At 41.2% G+C, this 17,050-nt stretch overlaps 1 protein-coding gene across 3 annotated transcripts in view; it reads right to left on the minus strand.

Annotated features, from left to right (window-relative positions):
• Nucleotides 1-14,055, minus strand: part of LRFN5 (leucine rich repeat and fibronectin type III domain containing 5) — a 297,779-nt gene extending 283,724 nt beyond the window's left edge. Inside the window, exon 1 of one of the 3 annotated variants that reach the window (XM_036028880.1) lies at nt 12,876-14,052. The gene's annotated coding sequence lies outside the window, so the exon portion shown is untranslated. Of the gene's footprint in view, nt 1-12,875 lie in introns of all 3 variants that reach the window. The other 2 variants (XM_028507840.2, XM_028507838.2) reach the window with 2 other exon arrangements.
• Between the last annotated feature and the right edge of the window lie 2,995 nt (nt 14,056-17,050).

The raw sequence follows: 17,050 nt of genomic DNA on the forward strand, positions 1-17,050 counted from the left end.
GGAATCCAACCTGCAACACTTTGGTTCACAGCCTGCACTCAACCCACTGAGCTACACCAGCCAGGAGATTATTTTAATTTTCAATTTAAAAAAAATATTCAAAGAAGTGCTAGAACTATTAAAGAGATTACCATGAATTTAAAAAAGACCTCTTGGCACCAATTAGTCCAAAGAACTATAAAATCAATTTTTCCAGACAGAAATAAAAGAAAGTTACTCATTTTCTCCAGAATTTGATGAACATATAATGTAACATATAAAGCAAATTTGTCATAAAGCTAATGTTGCACATACAGGCCCTTTCCAAGGCATTTTACCTAACTTTTGTGTTTTTAATTTTCTTCAAAAGAAATATACACCCAACTGTATAATTTTAAAACTCTAAACAAGCTGGATTGGGCAAAGGACTTGAACAGACACTTCTCCAAGGAGTACATACAGAAAATCCAAGGACACATGAAATGATGTTCAATATTGCTAGCTATCAGAGAGATGCAAATTAAAACTACAATGAGATACCACTTCACACCAGACAGAATGGCCATCATAAACAAAGCAACAAACAACAAGTGTTGGAGAGGTTGTAGAGAAAAGAGGATCCTAGTGCACTGTTGGTGGGACTGCAGACTGGTACAACCACTATGGAAAGCAGTATGGAACTTCCTCAGAAAACTAAAAATGGATCTGCCTTTTGACCCTGCAATTCCACTGCTGGGACTATATCCTAAAAACAAACACTAAAACACCAATACAAAAGAACCTTTGCACCCCGATGTTCATAGCAGCACAATTTACAATAGTTAGGTGCTGGAAGCAACCTAGATGCCCATCAGTAAATGAATGGATCAAAAAACTATGGTACATTTACACAATGGAATTCTATGCAGCAGAAAGAAAGAAGGAGCTCCTACCCTTTGCAACAGCTTGGATGGAGCTGGAAAGCATTATGCTAAGTGAAATTAGCCAGGCAGTGAGAGACAAATACCATATGATCTCACCTTTAACAGGAACCTAAACAACAAAACAAAGAAACAAGCAAAATATAGTCAAAGACACTGAAATAGGGGACAAACTGACAGTTAGCAGAGTGGAGAGAAGAGGGAATTTCAGGGGAGAATGGATAGGGTTTACAGGAACAAATTTAAAGGACACATGGACAAAAACTAGGGGGAGGGTGGTAATGGGAGGGAAATGGGGAGGGTTGGGTGGGTGGGCTGGGATGGGAGTAAAAGGGAGAAAACTGTACTTGAACAATGATTAAAATAAAAAAAATAAAAAATAAACAAGCTGGATTGATACTACATATTAGATAGTTTTTTAGATAATGGTTAATTTCAGTCTTCCTAATCATTTTCTAAAGGTCATGCTTTATTTGAGATGTTTCTTTTAAAATATTACTCCAGATAGTTTACCTATATTTAGTTACTCTAGATCCTGAATTAAATAAATACTTTTCTTTCCCAACGAATATGGGAAAGAAAGGTATTGCCTTGGCATTGTCTTAGAAGATTTTTTTAATCTTGGGGTCTCCACAGAGTAAAGTAAAAAGTGATTTTCAAGCTGACAATCTACTTAGACCAATTAGTACACTCCGATATATAAAATATAAGGACATATATTTTGCCAGTGCTGTTTAAACACTCTATTATTTGCCAGTCACTATATGAAATGCTGAGAAGCATTATTTCACTTATGCCTTATGACAGTCCCTTGGGACATCAACATCAGCCTTATTTTTCAGATGAGAAAATTGATATTTTTCATGCTAAGAAAACTAATGTTAATGTATATTGCAGCATGCAGCAGTTGGAATGTATACTTGGTTATTTTGGAATTCACTAGAAACTTCAAATGACTAGCACAATATACATTACCTTATTTATATTAAACTCTAAATCTACATTATGAGAAGCCAGAAAAAAGTAAATAAAATACTTTATTTTCAATATATTTCAGGGAGACTTTCAAATCCATAAAAAAGTCTTGGTAGATAATATTTAGGTGACTATGATATGCATTCCCATGTAACCCCTCAAAAATGTAAGTTCTTACTAAAAGTAAAAGCACTGAATTTAATTGTATTTATTTTGTAATTATGCATTTTTTGCAAATAAATAGTAATCATAATGTTACAAAAATATTATAATTGTACTACTCCATGGCCTACATCCTACACCTTATTATACCTGTAACAGTATGCCAAATTCCTGCAGAGTAATTTGATACATAAATGAGACATTATTAAATAAAACAAGGTACACAGGAAGTCCCAGAATAAAGTAATTGTGCAATCTAGATTTAATTTACAGAAGAAATGAATAGTAAATACGAACCACTGAAACATAATTGAGAATAAAATGAAATCTTGAAGAAATGGCAAAATATCACTCTGAACTAAACCAAGCCCAAATGCAACTTGAAAAAATAAACACAAATTCTTCCTTGGGCTTTAGGTGAATGACATGATCACTTGCATAAGGGAATAACTCTTTCAGGGAAGCTTCTATAATGCAGTAATAAGTGGGCAGAGAAGAAAACAGGTGAATCAAAATTACATTCAGATATATTAGGAAATATCTTAGGAGAAAGCATTTTGAGGAAATTGAAGACATTTGAGGAATCAGCAAATGCTGATTTGTATTATTTAAGAAAATAATACATTCTTCTTCAAAAATCCATGTATCCATGGATATACAGGCAGCATGTGTAAATACAATAAATATTTAACATATATTTGATGTAAATATTTAAAAATGGAGGCAGGGTTGTGCCAAAATAGGCACAGTGAGTGGCCATGTCCCATCACCCAAGAGGGATATCTCAATTATTTATTCCTACCTTATAAATTAGTGGCCTAAAGTAATAACCATTTTATACCTTCATGATTTGTGGGTCATCAGTTTAAGGTGTTTCTTTTGCTTGTCCAATCTGGGGTCACCCATGTGACTTAATTACTGGCAGCTCAACTGTATCTGAATAGTATCAGGTGGCCTCATGCACATGTCCTGCCATTGGTGCAGACTGTCGGATAGGCCACTGTCTCCAGCAGCAAAACCTGGGCTTCTGCACATGATGTTAAAGTTTTCCAACAGGGCAAGAGCAGAGGATATGTGGTCTCGGCTTAGATGTTATACCACATTACTCTTGTCACACCTATTGTGCAAAGCAAGTACAAAGCCAGTCCTGATTCAAGGAGAAGAGAGACAGATACCTACTTTTGATGAGAAGACATACAATGAATCTGTGGGCATTTTGAATGTTCCAGTGGAGGTAAGAAAGTACATAACAGGTGGTAACACATCACATGGATTAATCTAGAAGTGGTTTGTTCTGGCACAGATATTTCTAGAATTAGCCATGAGATTTTTTTGGCTGTCAGGCCTCTCTGTCATTAAGGTAATAGCAGAGGAATCTGAAATAGAAGTGACAAAATGAGTTTTTATTTGACTTTTTTTCTGGCTTTGTCCCAAATGGAGGAGGTGACTGAGGATAAAGTCTCAGTAAGGGCTGCAACGTCAGCCTGCATAATCCCCATGGTAAAGGGTGTGAGAGGAGAGTGGAATGAAGAGCACAATGAGATAAATGTAAATGGTTTAATGATAGTGTGCTCTCCAAGTTCCATCCAAAGAATTACCATTCAAAGAATTCTCTGATCCTTGAGCACTAGGAAAAGTGCTCAAGGGAACATTTATTTATTAATCCCCTAAGACATATCAGCCAGTTTACAATGGCTTGCAAGCCCCCTTTGCAGAGGGGAATTGGTAATTAGAGTAAATCACCCAACATCACACAGTCTAATTTAGAAAAAAATAAACACAAGAACAAAACAAAACAACCAAAAGCCAATATATTCTTATATTCCAGAATCAGGATTCAACACTTCCTTCTCATATAGCTATAGAATCCTCCAATAGATAACCATAGTCTTTCATAAACTTCTAAATATAAAACATGGAATTCATAAAGTATCATAAAGAGGAAAGAAATTAAGAATGAGGTACATATTCAGAGGATGGCCATCCACTTTGAAGGAGGTTAAAACACATTTATGAAATAATCAACAAAAAACAGCCATAAGGCATAGGAAAAGGGGGAAATCTAAGTACAGTAGTCATAGCATCATTTTTAGAATCAGAAAAATTTGGATTTGAATTTTAGCCCTATCATCTATTAGTCATATAATCACGGACAAGTAAATTAACTGCCCTCAGCTCCAACTCATTCCTCTAAAAATATCGATAAGCATCCCTGAGCTATACAGTTATTCTACGGTTTAGAGGAAAGTGAAAACCATCAGTGTCTGCCCAGCACAGGATACCTTCTCAAAAAATGAGGAAGATTCTGCTGCTGCTGCTGACCCTCATCTACTCTATATCATTCAATTAACACTTCTCAGCATCTCCAGTGCTTTCCACATGAAGTACTTGATGGAAAACTCAGGTGCTTTCCTCAGTAGAAGAGGTCTTAGAACTTTATTCATCCTCAGGTTCTTCCTTTCACAAGCTATCTAAGGATCTTGTTATTTTGTTAATAAGTTCCTATTAGTGAGTTAAAAAGGAAAACAGGACCATTAAGAAAAATTAGCTAAAACAGAACAAGGATAAATCAAAGAAAACTCATACATAGGAGATAGATGGGAAAGAAAAGTTGGGGAAAATTTGGTTTCAGTACAAACTGTCTTAAACATGTCACGGGTTGATCCCTGGGAGCATTTTGTAATCACTAACATACAATAAAGACCTGAAGTCAGTAAAAGAACGATAACTATGTTTAGAATTAGTGTGTCAATTTTAATAATGTAGCACTTACATTAAAAGTAAAGTTTAAAAAAAATTTTAAACATAATGCCTCAAAAGAATAATAGTCAAGATTATAAAGAATGTTGATAACTAAAAGACCCATTCTGCAAGTATACCCTATAAAGGGAGTTTTATTGTCATTTCCTTCTGTATTCAAATTATTTTTCCCCTTGTGCGTAATGAGGCAACCTCATATGGAGGCTGGAGAAGCTGCTAAGAGTGTTATTGTCAATTTATTACAAAATGGAGGACATAATGGAACTAAGTAACATCTAGGCTTAAGAGTAAATAAATTAAAAGGTAAAGATGTGAGAATGTTATCAATCCTGACTGAGGCCTAGGGTTGCCCTTCTGGAAGAATATCTGTTCACAGCTGCAGATTCCTCAGAGTGGCATCTAAGCCTTTTGGTATTTGTGCCTCAAAGGAAAAATGGTGAGTAGAATTCAGCATGCATTAAATTCTGAATATATGTTTATTAAAGGAATCAAAGAAAAGGCCTGAGTTGTTATTATCTAGATCAGAGAGCCCATAAGGCAGCCACCCCATCACCTTAGGATGAGGTAAAATCCACTAATCTTACCTTGTTCTATTTCATTTTAGTATTTATTAGGAACAAGATTATTACAATTTATGTTAGTTTTCTTTCAATATTGAGTAGAAAAGATTTAAATAATTTCATCATAGGAACAAATCATGATGTAAATACTGAGAAAGTAGTCTCAGATATGAACCTTGAGAAGATTCATTTGATGTGAACCCCGAGAAGAAATTTATCTGTTAAGATGGACTCTCCATGGTCAACCAATCCCAAGTTCTATGAATAATAAGAGTCTAGTAGTGATTTGCTGGCAGGGGTTCCATGCATATACCAGGAAGAAACTCAGACTGAACTCTCAGCTTCCTGCAATATGCCTCACTTGTTTATAATGTTTGAGTCAACCATTGAAGGAAAACACTCATTTTGTTTTTATACCAACAAAATGAAACCTTCCCTGTCCAATCAGAACTGCACAACTGAGAAACTTCATTTACATAAAATGAAACTAATTGAGAACCTGGGCAGGGACTTCTGCTATAAAAGATGACCTCCTTAATTTAAGTTGTTACCTGAATCTGTGTCTCCTGGGCTGTATGTCCTTTTTAACCAAATAAATGCTTTTTATTCTTTATTCTAGTCTAAAATTATTTTTGGTTTATACAATATCTTTACTAGTGTTTAGACTTAGAATGGAAAATATCCTTAATCTTGTGACCAAGCTTGAACTGACGAGTTGTGACATCCCAGAGGCATGTTAAGGACTCCAAGGTCTTGTCCAGTCTTGAAAGGTAAATAGTAATTGATTAAGTAGTAATATTCACATGAGTGCAGATGGAGAGTTACAGCATGCACCTGCTTTCTCTGTTGCAAAAATAAGGAAATAATGACCCTGCTCAACTCTACACTAGTCATCCCATGGAGTGTGTTGGAACAGGCAACACACCTCAGTGAAAAGTGAGGCAAAATCCTGAAGTCCATCTAGAAGAGAGTGTAGATGAAGACAATACAGCTGAAATCTATTGCATGTAAAAGGTAATAAGGGTTTGAAATCATGACCACTTTGGGTCCAGAGTTATGTTCATCAAAAGCAGAGCAATTATGGGCTGGTGATCTCAAGTAACTCAGTTTAAATATCTGAGATACTGTCATTGGAGATTAGACTTATTGTGTGCCCCTCCTTCCATATTGATATTAATTACAAGCCACAGGATGCCAGATTTTAGGCTTAACACCAAAAAGAAATTTTATAATATGCCTATTCAAAAATGGAGTATTCTATTCTAGGTGGAGTGATTTTAGAATCACTGAAGGTACTAAAGCTTAGCCAAGATAATCAACTAGCAGGAATGCTTTAGAGAAAATTTTAAAGTGAACATATATCAGAATAACACCAAAGTTTCGCAACACCAGACCCAACAAGGGTTAAAATGAATTTGAAATCTAATGTCATGGGTAAGTCTTTCACTCTCCAGTGTACCAGAGATTCTAGAGCCTACAATTTCTTAAACCCAGTCAGATTTCCAGCTTTACATCTTCTGCTTCGTGTCTGAAGGTACTGGGCAATGTGACCCCTGGTTTGGCTTTAGCATTCCTTGGAACCCTGAGAGTCTATGAGTCTCCAAAGATAGACGTTTAAGTCATCCATTTACTACATTCTTTAGTTTTCCCCTTTACTTTCATGATAGCTAATGCTGAGATGATAATGATAATGGTGACGATGATGATGATGGTTGCTAAGTATCTTTCATTATTAGCTTCATTTTAGAGGTGAGGACACTAAGTCTCAAAGAGGTTATTAGACTTGCTCAAGGTTACACAGCCCTGAGACACAAATCTGTGAAATCCCCAAGTTTGAGCTTCTAACCACTGTGCATATCATCCTCCACAACACACAATTATGATTTCCTGAGTCCCCCCTCTCTTCTACTAAAAAGCACAAAATATCAACATAGAATTAAATATACCAGTTACTTTCAAGCTTATGAATTTGTTTATATTATCTTCCATGTCACTAAGAAAACAAGTTCCTTGAGGTCAGGATCCAATGTCTACTTATATGTTGTTAAAGTGCCTAACATTAGAACAATCAATACGTGACAAGTACCCTCCATAATTCCTATAAATTACCCCAAATTTTCAAAGTCTAGGTAGGCACATTTCTACTAAATGAGGCATTCCTAACTAAAGTATCTGTAAATATTAGTGATGTAACAACCTCTGTCCATGTGGAACAAGCCTCCATACCACTCAGCACTGTGTTCAATGTTGCCACATAAACTGCATGCATTTTGATGTTGCTATGCAAATGTCTTAGCAGGGATAAAACAAGTGCACATAAATCATTTCATAACCTATTTTTTACACCATGGGAAAAATAACAAAAATAATTACTGAGAAATATCCCACAGCCTGTACTTCTAAAGAAAATAGAGAAAGTTAGTTTTTATGATTACAGAGTTGATATGTTTTCACTAGGAAATCACTTTAAGGCAAACATCTTGTAACTCTGGAAGTGACACTATTGAGATTCATGAAAAACCTCCTTTAAGACAGGAAATGAGAAGCCAATGTGGAGAATGGAATCCAGATAGCAACTGGAGTGTGTCCTCTAGGGCTCTTTATCATTTCCTCAAAAGAAACACCAAGGCAGAGTGAAAATGTGTGTGTAGTAACTTCAACAATGCAGTTCTTGCTTCTATCCCTGGTAAAATATACTGGTTCTAATTGAGTGTATATATTGATCTAATTAGTGGTTTCTTTCATTCTTTTACTACGAATTAAGAAATTGTTCCTAGAGTTGGGGGAAAAATCCTATAACTTTCTGTATCTTATTATTGTACTTCTTTTAGAACCTTTTTCTTATAAAATCTAAAATAGATCCATTATTCAATGGCAATTCTACAATTGTTCTTCACCATGATTCTAATAATACCAATTTCGATATATTTCATTGGAAGGTTTTTAAAGCAATGAATTACATATATGCTGTCACAAAGAAAAGAAGACATGAGATTTAAGATTAAATGGATTTATTCTATTAGAAATATATTTTCAAGGAAAACTAAAATTGGTCAAATGGCATTTTCCTCCCAATGTGACCAAGTTTGTAACTTAAGAGTCAAAGAAAATTTCTGAGAAATCTTACAAAAATAGTTTGTATTTTGAATAACAAAGCCTATTCATGCAATTTACTTGGTATCAGTAAATTGATAGTGCATTTATGTAACCATGCAACTCTATTGTAATATTCTACCACAGGCTAACTAACTACCTTAATTATTAGTATTAAATTATGTCATAGTTCAGTTAATACCACCCTATCTATCAGAATAGTGTCTCTCAGAAAACTATGATATAAAACCTTAAATATAGCAATAACTATCTTATCTCCGAATTAAATTCTTATATTTTTTATTTTTTACACCTACATAAAATTTAGGTTTTTATAACTGCATACAATTTATATTGATGGAATATAATAAAAATGATTCACCTCTAACCAGAATAGCTTCAATACTTATAAACATAATATTTCTTAATTTCACCATGAACACACCATGTAATGGACAAATTAGCCTGCCTTAGCCTTTAAATAGTCCTCAATGATTAAAGGATGCCACAGGAATAAAAATGTGGGCTGTGAAACATAATGCATAGTCTTACTCTCTAGATCTACTGAACAAGGCAAAGCTATGCACGTGTGTCAAAGGAATGATTTAGCAAAATTCTCTGTTAGTCACACATTCTACGAGGTCACAATCACACCTATTTAAAAGCTTAAATGTATATCTTTATACTTCAATGAAACACAAAACCTAGAACAGATTACATTAAACACAGAACTCTGAAAGTAATGCCAATATACTACATTTCTGGATAAAGAGGAAATAAAAATCACTGAAATTAGTTAATAGATTAGACAGTTAAGCGTTTGGAAAGTTTCAAGTAGCCTTTTTCCTCTAACTCCAAAATTGGCACCAAAAAACTTACTACAAATATTTATTTATTATAAATATATCTTGAAATAACTGAGTAGTTATGAGCTATTATGTAGTAGTTTCATGTAGAAGCAGGGACATTGTTAGGTAACTGCACACATCTCACCCAAACCACATAACAACACAGCAATAGTATCAGCAGAAAGCAAGATCCTAATTTCACCAGCTAGGAAACTCAGCAAAACTAAGAAGCCAAAAGTGCTTCTTCAAGCAGCAGGAGGAAACAGACCACTGGTTTAAATGAACCAAGGGAGTTAATAGTCATTAATGAAAAGATAAAAGGCAGATATAACATATGATGGTCATTTAAACAGCAATGCCATAACAAGATGCTGCTTTAACACTAAGAATACATTTAATAACAAGAGGAGACAAAATTAACAGAAGAGGAGGTAAGGGTGGGGCAATTTCCCCTCAAGTAATCACAGCTGTTGCTATCCCCTCTTCAGAAAAAGGAAAGAAAATCACCTCTGGCTGGTATCTGTCAGATATAGCTCGATAACTGCCCCCCAAACACACAAGCACAGAAATCTCATATTTCATAAATGAGGCGGGTGTGTGTGTTGATATATGTATACATCACATGATTGAGGGAGGAAAAGACGTTTGTGAAGCACAAAAAACTGCAGACGAGTGTTGCTCAAGGTCATTCCCTTCTTGAAAAAGAAAGGGGGAAAATGACTATGAGAAATGGTCTAGGGATAGGAGTGAAGTGACAACTTCTTTTCCCTTGCATATATGTTCATGTCTGCTCCTATGGGTGTCCTGACTTTATTATTCTGTCCCTCTTAATAGTGACATAAGAGGGCTTACGAGGAAGGAAGATTTTGCTAGGAAATTTCCTATCAATACCTGACAGTGTTAACAGATTAATGAGCCAGACCACCTCTGAGTACAATGCTTAACAAACACTGTGGACTCAATTACAAACCGGTTTGCACATCTCTGTGTCTCCATACAACGGAGAAGAACAGGGGGCAGAAACATCCATTTGGTAAAGGAACTTCTATACATGAAACTCAATTCTAGCAGATCTTTTTGGTTAGAACATTTCACCTAACCCCCTGAAGATGAGGGAGGGTACTAGGACAAGACTTAACCTGCAAAACACTAAATCTTTGCTGAGAAAAGGCCAAAAAAGAAAGAAAAAAAAAAGGAAGTGAAATGAGGAGGGAGATAGGGAAAACATTATTTTCCCAAGTACTTATATTCTCTGCCAACACTCCTTGTTTCTTGGGCACCCTCTAAACAGGTATGCCCTATTTGTTAGCAAATATTGCACATGATATACTTTTTGTTGTGATAATTTTCCTGAGAAATTTGGGGGACAAAGATATGTCCTCATCAGATTTCTAGAATGCACAACTCAGATTTTTTTGTGTAGGATTTTCTGAGTGATAGGAGAAATATCAGTAAATTCACTAAATAAGAAAAAAAATAAGAGAAAAATTTTCACCTAATTTTTTCCTAATTCCCAGCTATTTTAGTTTCATGCAGGCAGTAGTACCCTTTTCTTTTTGAATCTTCAGAAGGTAGAGTGTAGACCTTATTTTCTGTTAAAGCTGAGTTACCCTGTATATCTGTTTTTTGGTTCTCTCTGAAGTTTGAAGTTACAGTGCAAATCTGTCTTTTGAGTAGCCCTATCTTCTTAATGTTTACTGGGCATGGGGTGAAGGGGGTGGTTCTCAGTTGTCTTTTCACTGGTAATCCAACTAAGGGTAAAGGCGAAGTATAAATGAGCTGATTGAAACCAGGAGAGCAAGAGGGAAGAGAAGAAAAGGACAGATGGAAATCTACGAAAAACGCACATAGTTCCAGGTTTTGAATCCTGAGAAATCCTCCAGTACTTGAATATCAACGGCTTTGGGCGGCAAGCTTTGCTTTTATGTTCTTGAATACTCATTTATAAGTGTGGGGGGAAGCTGCAGGCTCAGAACATCACCGACTTCCATGCATCTCCCTTTACCTCCTTTCCCTGATAAACGTGGGGCCACCTCAGCCGCGACGCGCCTGTGGTCTGCCAGGGGGCCCCCGCTGAGCTCTGCCAGCCCCGCCCCAACAAAGTGTCAACGAGGGCCTGGCAGCTGCAGTGGAGGAGCCCAGCCCCCAAGCCCTCTGCAAACATGGCCTTGTAGCACCACCAGCCTGCGAGGGCTGCAGTAGCAGCCGAAACCAGACTCCAGAGGAGTCGGGCACACCAAGGAGAGCAGCAAGATAGTGGCCAGCTTGCAGTTTGCAAATGCCATCATACTGATATCTATCGAAACACAGAGAGAAGAGAAATAGCAGGCAGCGCCCTCACACTTTGCTAAGCAGATTCAGCAAAGAGAAACCCTGGGAGCAGTCCCAGCCAGTCTCCTAAGAGCAGGGCACCCTGGGCTGGGCCTGGCCTAACCCTCCCCTGGGTGCAGCCATCAGGCAGCTCTGGATGGCGGGAGACGAGCGAGCACTCCTCAGCTGAATTATTCAGACCACCTTCACTATGGAATAAAACATTGATGAGGCCACTTTGGAAGTGCTCTCTCTTGTTAATCCTAATGCCTTCCAGAAGGGAGTGAAATTTTCTGTAGGGGACACAGAGGTGATTGGAAAAAGAAATGAGAAATAAGGTGTGACGGTGAGGGGCTTTGGAAGTTCACAAAATTTGTTCTGCCTCAGCCTGCCATGGGAATCTCCATTTTAACATGAGACCGAATATGTTAATTCGGCAGTCACAAATCCACCCCCTCCTTGTAGATCAAGAATTTTCAAAAATACATATTATTAAAAGAAAAAACACTTCACACAAACCCCTCTCCACAACTGAGACAATACAGCTGGGGAGGGTGCTTGGGTAGTGGTTATGATTTTAGCCTGGCTCCTCTAGATATATACAAATGACTTCTTTAGTGCATCTATTTTGCTACATAAAAGCAAACCCTCACAGTTAAACCCTTATCTCAACAACCGCCCCCCCCCACCCCGGCCCCATGACAATGAATTCCTTTCCATGCAAAGCAAGTTCCCCAAAAAAACTCCATTTGGGATTGAAGTCTCCAGATGTGCAATTTACAACTACTAAAGAATCTGGCAAGCTCAGCTACAATAAGGAAAAGAAAACAACCTGGCACCAGAGGTAGAGAAGGGTCAAAAATGATCCTCGCCTAAAACGATGGGTGGAAACCAAACACCCTCTTGCAGTCCACAGTCTGGGGAGGGTTGGATACCAAATGGTCTGTGACAACCGTAACCTGAAGGAAATACGAGATTTTAATCTCTGGCATCTTTAGATAGGTTCAGCATGCCTCACTTTCCAAAAACATCAGTTAGGGTGGAGCGTATCCATATTCCCTTAGATTTCACTGCTAGGTTAAGTGCTCAGGTATAGATTGATATTCCACCTACTAGAATTATATTGCAACATCACAGAACGCCCTTGGATACTCAGCTCTTAATGATTTTCAAAACATTAATAAGTAAAGTAGCCTGCAATGCAGATAAGACACTAGAAACAAGATCATAAGGAAACTGGGTGAGGCGGGTACTCATTTGCTTGTTACCTGGTGCCTCTGGAGGAAAAGACGGTTGTAGGAGGACTTTCTGCCCGCAGGTACAATCCCGGCAAGGTGGCTCCAGGTGGCTTTCACAGTCTTACGCGGGTCTGGCTCCTCACTTCGCTGCCTTTTGCCATAGCTCAGCACCTGCATCCTAGGGAGTCCGAGAGGCGGCTTCTGCCACTGCCGCCGCTTCCTGCAGGTCGCGCTGGGTGGGGAATCCGCGGCGATCGCCCCATGAAACCCGCGTTTCTGCGCCCGGGGAGCGGGCAGAGACAGGGCGGCCGCGCACGCACACTCAAGCACACACACACACTCGCATCAAGGCGCGCGCGCACTCGCATTCACACTTGCACACGCACATCCAGCACAACACGGGGAGGGGGCAACAAGGAGGGGACTGGTCCTTTTCACGATCCGCTGGGATGCCCACCGGACCACAGGCAGCAAAGGAAGTGGTCTGGCATAGCCGGTAGATCACGTTTCTTTCAAGTCCTCCTCCAACCCAAATCCAAGTAATTCAAAGAGCTGGTGACATTTCGACGAGGAGGAGAGAGCCGCTGAGAAAAGGCTGAGGAAGAGTCAGGGATTTTGTTAAGCAGTTTTAAAAGCAATCCTTTTTACCTTGTTTGTGCAGAAACCAGCACAAGCTCGAAGGTCTGAACTTTTGGCTTCCAATGATGTGCACCGAAATGTAAATATCTTTCTGGCCAAGACAGGAAGGTCTGGATGCACAGAAACAAGACCGCTGCAGGACCCTCTACTGACCTTGTAATGTACCTGAAAGCAGGTTAATGTTGGCGCTGTCCAAGCCTGTGGGGAAAGTGATCCACACACAGGGGTTTACAGCAAGGCAGCGGCTCCGAATCCAGCCGGGAACATGGGTTTGAGCGTCCTCCGCCCTCTTCGACAGACAACCCATGCATAGAGGGGCACCGCCGAGTTAACACATTTGCTTCTGGGCAGTTGGATAAAAGACAGTCAAAAGCACCAGAGATGCGCGCATACACGCACACACACAGACCCGGACTGCTGGAGAGCAGTTTATTTTAAAAAATGCCAAGATGACTTTGAAATGAAGAAGAGATCTTCAGAATTGTTCCGGTAAACGGAAAGGCCAGCAGCAAGGTTATGAAAATCTCCCCTGGTCTTTCATTGTTCCTTTCTCGTGTGTGTGTGTGTGTGTGTGTGTGTTTCCAGAAGGTTTCGTTTGTCTTCCCTGGCCCCGTCCACTTACTCTTTTTTTCTCCTGCTATAAACCGACCGTGCAAAATGGATTGTGTGGGTAGGTTGTGCTCAAAGCCCAGATCTCCAAAAAGTCAGGAATCCTAAGGTAACAGCCAGCTGCGAAACCCTTCACATCTCGAGGTAAGAAGGAAAACCACGCGCAACGCATGCACACTCGCGCGCACGCACACACAGTGTCCTCGATTCGGGCCGCTCTCCACACGCTCACCACCTTCCTGCCCGCCACTGCACACAGCGCCGCGCCCGATGCACGCGGCACCGGTGGGAGTCCGTGGCTCAGGCACAGGGTTGTCAGCTCAGTTCCGGCTGCGGCCCGGGCCAGGGTGGGTCTGGATCCCTGGCTCTGCGCCGCGGCGTGTTCCAGGAACAGCTACCGCCCAGTCCCGAGAAATTGAGTCCTACGCTGCAGCATGGAGGCGGTGGCGGGCGCGTGGCCGTGGGCCCGGCCCTCACCACAGAGACTGGAGCTGCAGCATGGCCCAGACACTGAGAGTCAGGCGAGACCTGTGCCGGGGCAGCCGCGCCATCCTCGCCGCTCAAACCCGGGAAGGTTCAGAGCGATTTACCCCAGCTTGCGGTAGAGGGCCGGCGCAGCTCCGGCACGTCCCGGGGCTGGGAGGTGCGGGGGCGTTGCAGACTAGGGGGAGGGGAGAAGACGGAAAACCTGGAGCAAGGAGACGAACTTCCAGGAGGTTCCCAACCTCTTCCAAGGGGGTACTTGCTGACCTCTCTCTGCCTCATGGTTATGGTATAAAGGGATTGGCACCGGGGCAGCCAGCCACTGATGTCGGTGGAAAAAAAGCCATTAGTTATAACACGCCGGAAAGATCTGAGACCGAGGGCTGCTGACTTGGGATCCTAGTCACCTGAGACTGGCTTCCAGTATCCCTTTAGTAGTGTATCAGATAGTAGGTTTGCTTACAAATAAGTTGGAAGTGGAAGCTAAAATATAACATTTGCATTTGTGAATCATCAGAGCTCAGCTTCACACAGTACCAATGCTGCAGTTGGCCACATTTTAGTATATTAAGGGCAGAGAGCAAGCCCTATAGCCATCATAGGCCAGGCCTGACCATTAAGGTCACTGGGACAGGAAACGGGTCTGAATCAGGAAAGAGAAAGGGGGTGGGGAGACGGCTACACAAGGCCCCGCCGGGAAGGTTCAACTTTTTTTTTTTTTTTTTTTTGCGTCTGCCACAACTCTCCACGACCCTAGTCTCACTCCCTTCAGCCGGGAAAGTGCTTCTCGGGAATCCCGAATGAAATCTGGCTGTTCCTTTCTGCTGCAGCCAGAAACCCTTTCACTAACCAGCACGTGGTCTTCGTTCCCAGAGAGCACCACCCCTCTCGGCTCCCATCCCTCCCAAACCGCCCGGACACCAGCCTGAATCCAAAGAATGGAAAAGTTGGGGGTTGCAGAGGGAAGCTGGCTAATGAGGGCCTCTTCCTGGCCGACGTGGTAAAGCCACGTGCTAGCGGTCTCCTTGGACCGGGCGCTCTCACATTTAGCTACCTGTAGGGCTCTCCCGGTTTGGGGCGTGTTCTGCACACCCACGAGCTCACCCAAGTGCTTACACGTGCAACCACCCGTAAGCAGGAGCCACACACAGCCGCCTCCTTCGGGAAGAAACCGGAGTCGAGGAGCGCTACTTCTCGTATCATCTCCTTCCTCTGGTCTGCTTCTCCTCTACGCCCGCTGGGCTCCGGGTCCAGTCCGGGGTTCAGGAATCCCCGCAACCCTCCTGGCCGCGTCCTTCCGAAGAAGCACGGCCCTGGGGCTGCAGTTGCCACCGCACCTCTTCGCTCCAAGGAGGCCCAGCGTCCGGGCCCTCCGTGGAGGTCTTCGGGGCCCTGGCGGAGGCGGCGGAGCCGAGTTCGAGAGCTGGAGGGTCAGATTCGCGCAGCTGGGGGACTGTACGGCGATGCCTAACAAAAATGAACCAAAGGGACACCGCTGCAGTCCTGGGGAGAATACAACCATCAGCGATGTCCCTGTGGCTTTCCACGGTGAAACGTGGTTTCCGATAAGTCCACGGTAAGAACCTGCAGCGAACTGAGTCCTGGGGCTCCGGGTGGAACCCGGGGCGAGAGGGCTTCCATCTCCGCTGCATTTGAAACTTGGCGGCTCTGGGACTTCACTGGAGGGCAGCGGAGTTGCACCAGCACGGACTGCCAGACGCGAGAGAGCACTTCCAAATACTTTAGGACGCGGGGGGTGACTCCTTTTTCCTTCAGGGTTGTCCCACTTTCCCCCTTGTCTGCTAGGCTGATAAAAACCGCAAACCTCCAGGAGAGAAAGCGTTCTAGTTCCCCTGGGGACCAAAGTATAGAGAGGTGTTTAATGAGAAATCCGAAGACCTTGCCTGTCTGGACTAAATAACTTTTCTTTCTTGTTTTATTTTATTTCCCCCACCCAGTGCCTGGATCGAGGTGAGGAGGGGGACTTGAACCAGTTCAGTTGTAGGAAGTCCAGAGTTGGGAACAGAGCAAAGTTCCACCATCTTTCTGGAGGTGTGTTGTTTGTTTAAGAAGGATGAAACCCACGAATCCTTAATGCAGAGGGTCATAATGTGTAACTTTTAAGAGTGCTTTTACGTTGCAAGCCATAGTAAGTTCATAAAAACATGCTTTCTTCGTTGGTTAGCCTTCCTATGCATTATTAATTATAGCATTTGAAAGTGTTTTCCTCTACTTTCACGTTTCATCCCATCTCTGGAAGGAACTCTGATAAAGCCTTGTACCTTTCATTCCCAAGTGCAGCGTGTGTGTTCCGTTCCCTCCTGCACAAGCTCAGGAGCGTTTGCCAGTTGAGAGGAAGGAGAGAGCTTTGTTTTATATGCTTGTCAGCAGAAGATGTCACGGCTAGGATATTCATTCCCAAAGGATCTTTCCTGAAATTAACAAAGGGTAATTTTTATTTTTATTTTCTTCAA

The sequence above is a fragment of the Phyllostomus discolor genome, chromosome 1, assembly GCF_004126475.2.
Source record: "Phyllostomus discolor isolate MPI-MPIP mPhyDis1 chromosome 1, mPhyDis1.pri.v3, whole genome shotgun sequence".
NCBI classification, from domain to species: Eukaryota; Metazoa; Chordata; class Mammalia; order Chiroptera; family Phyllostomidae; genus Phyllostomus; species Phyllostomus discolor.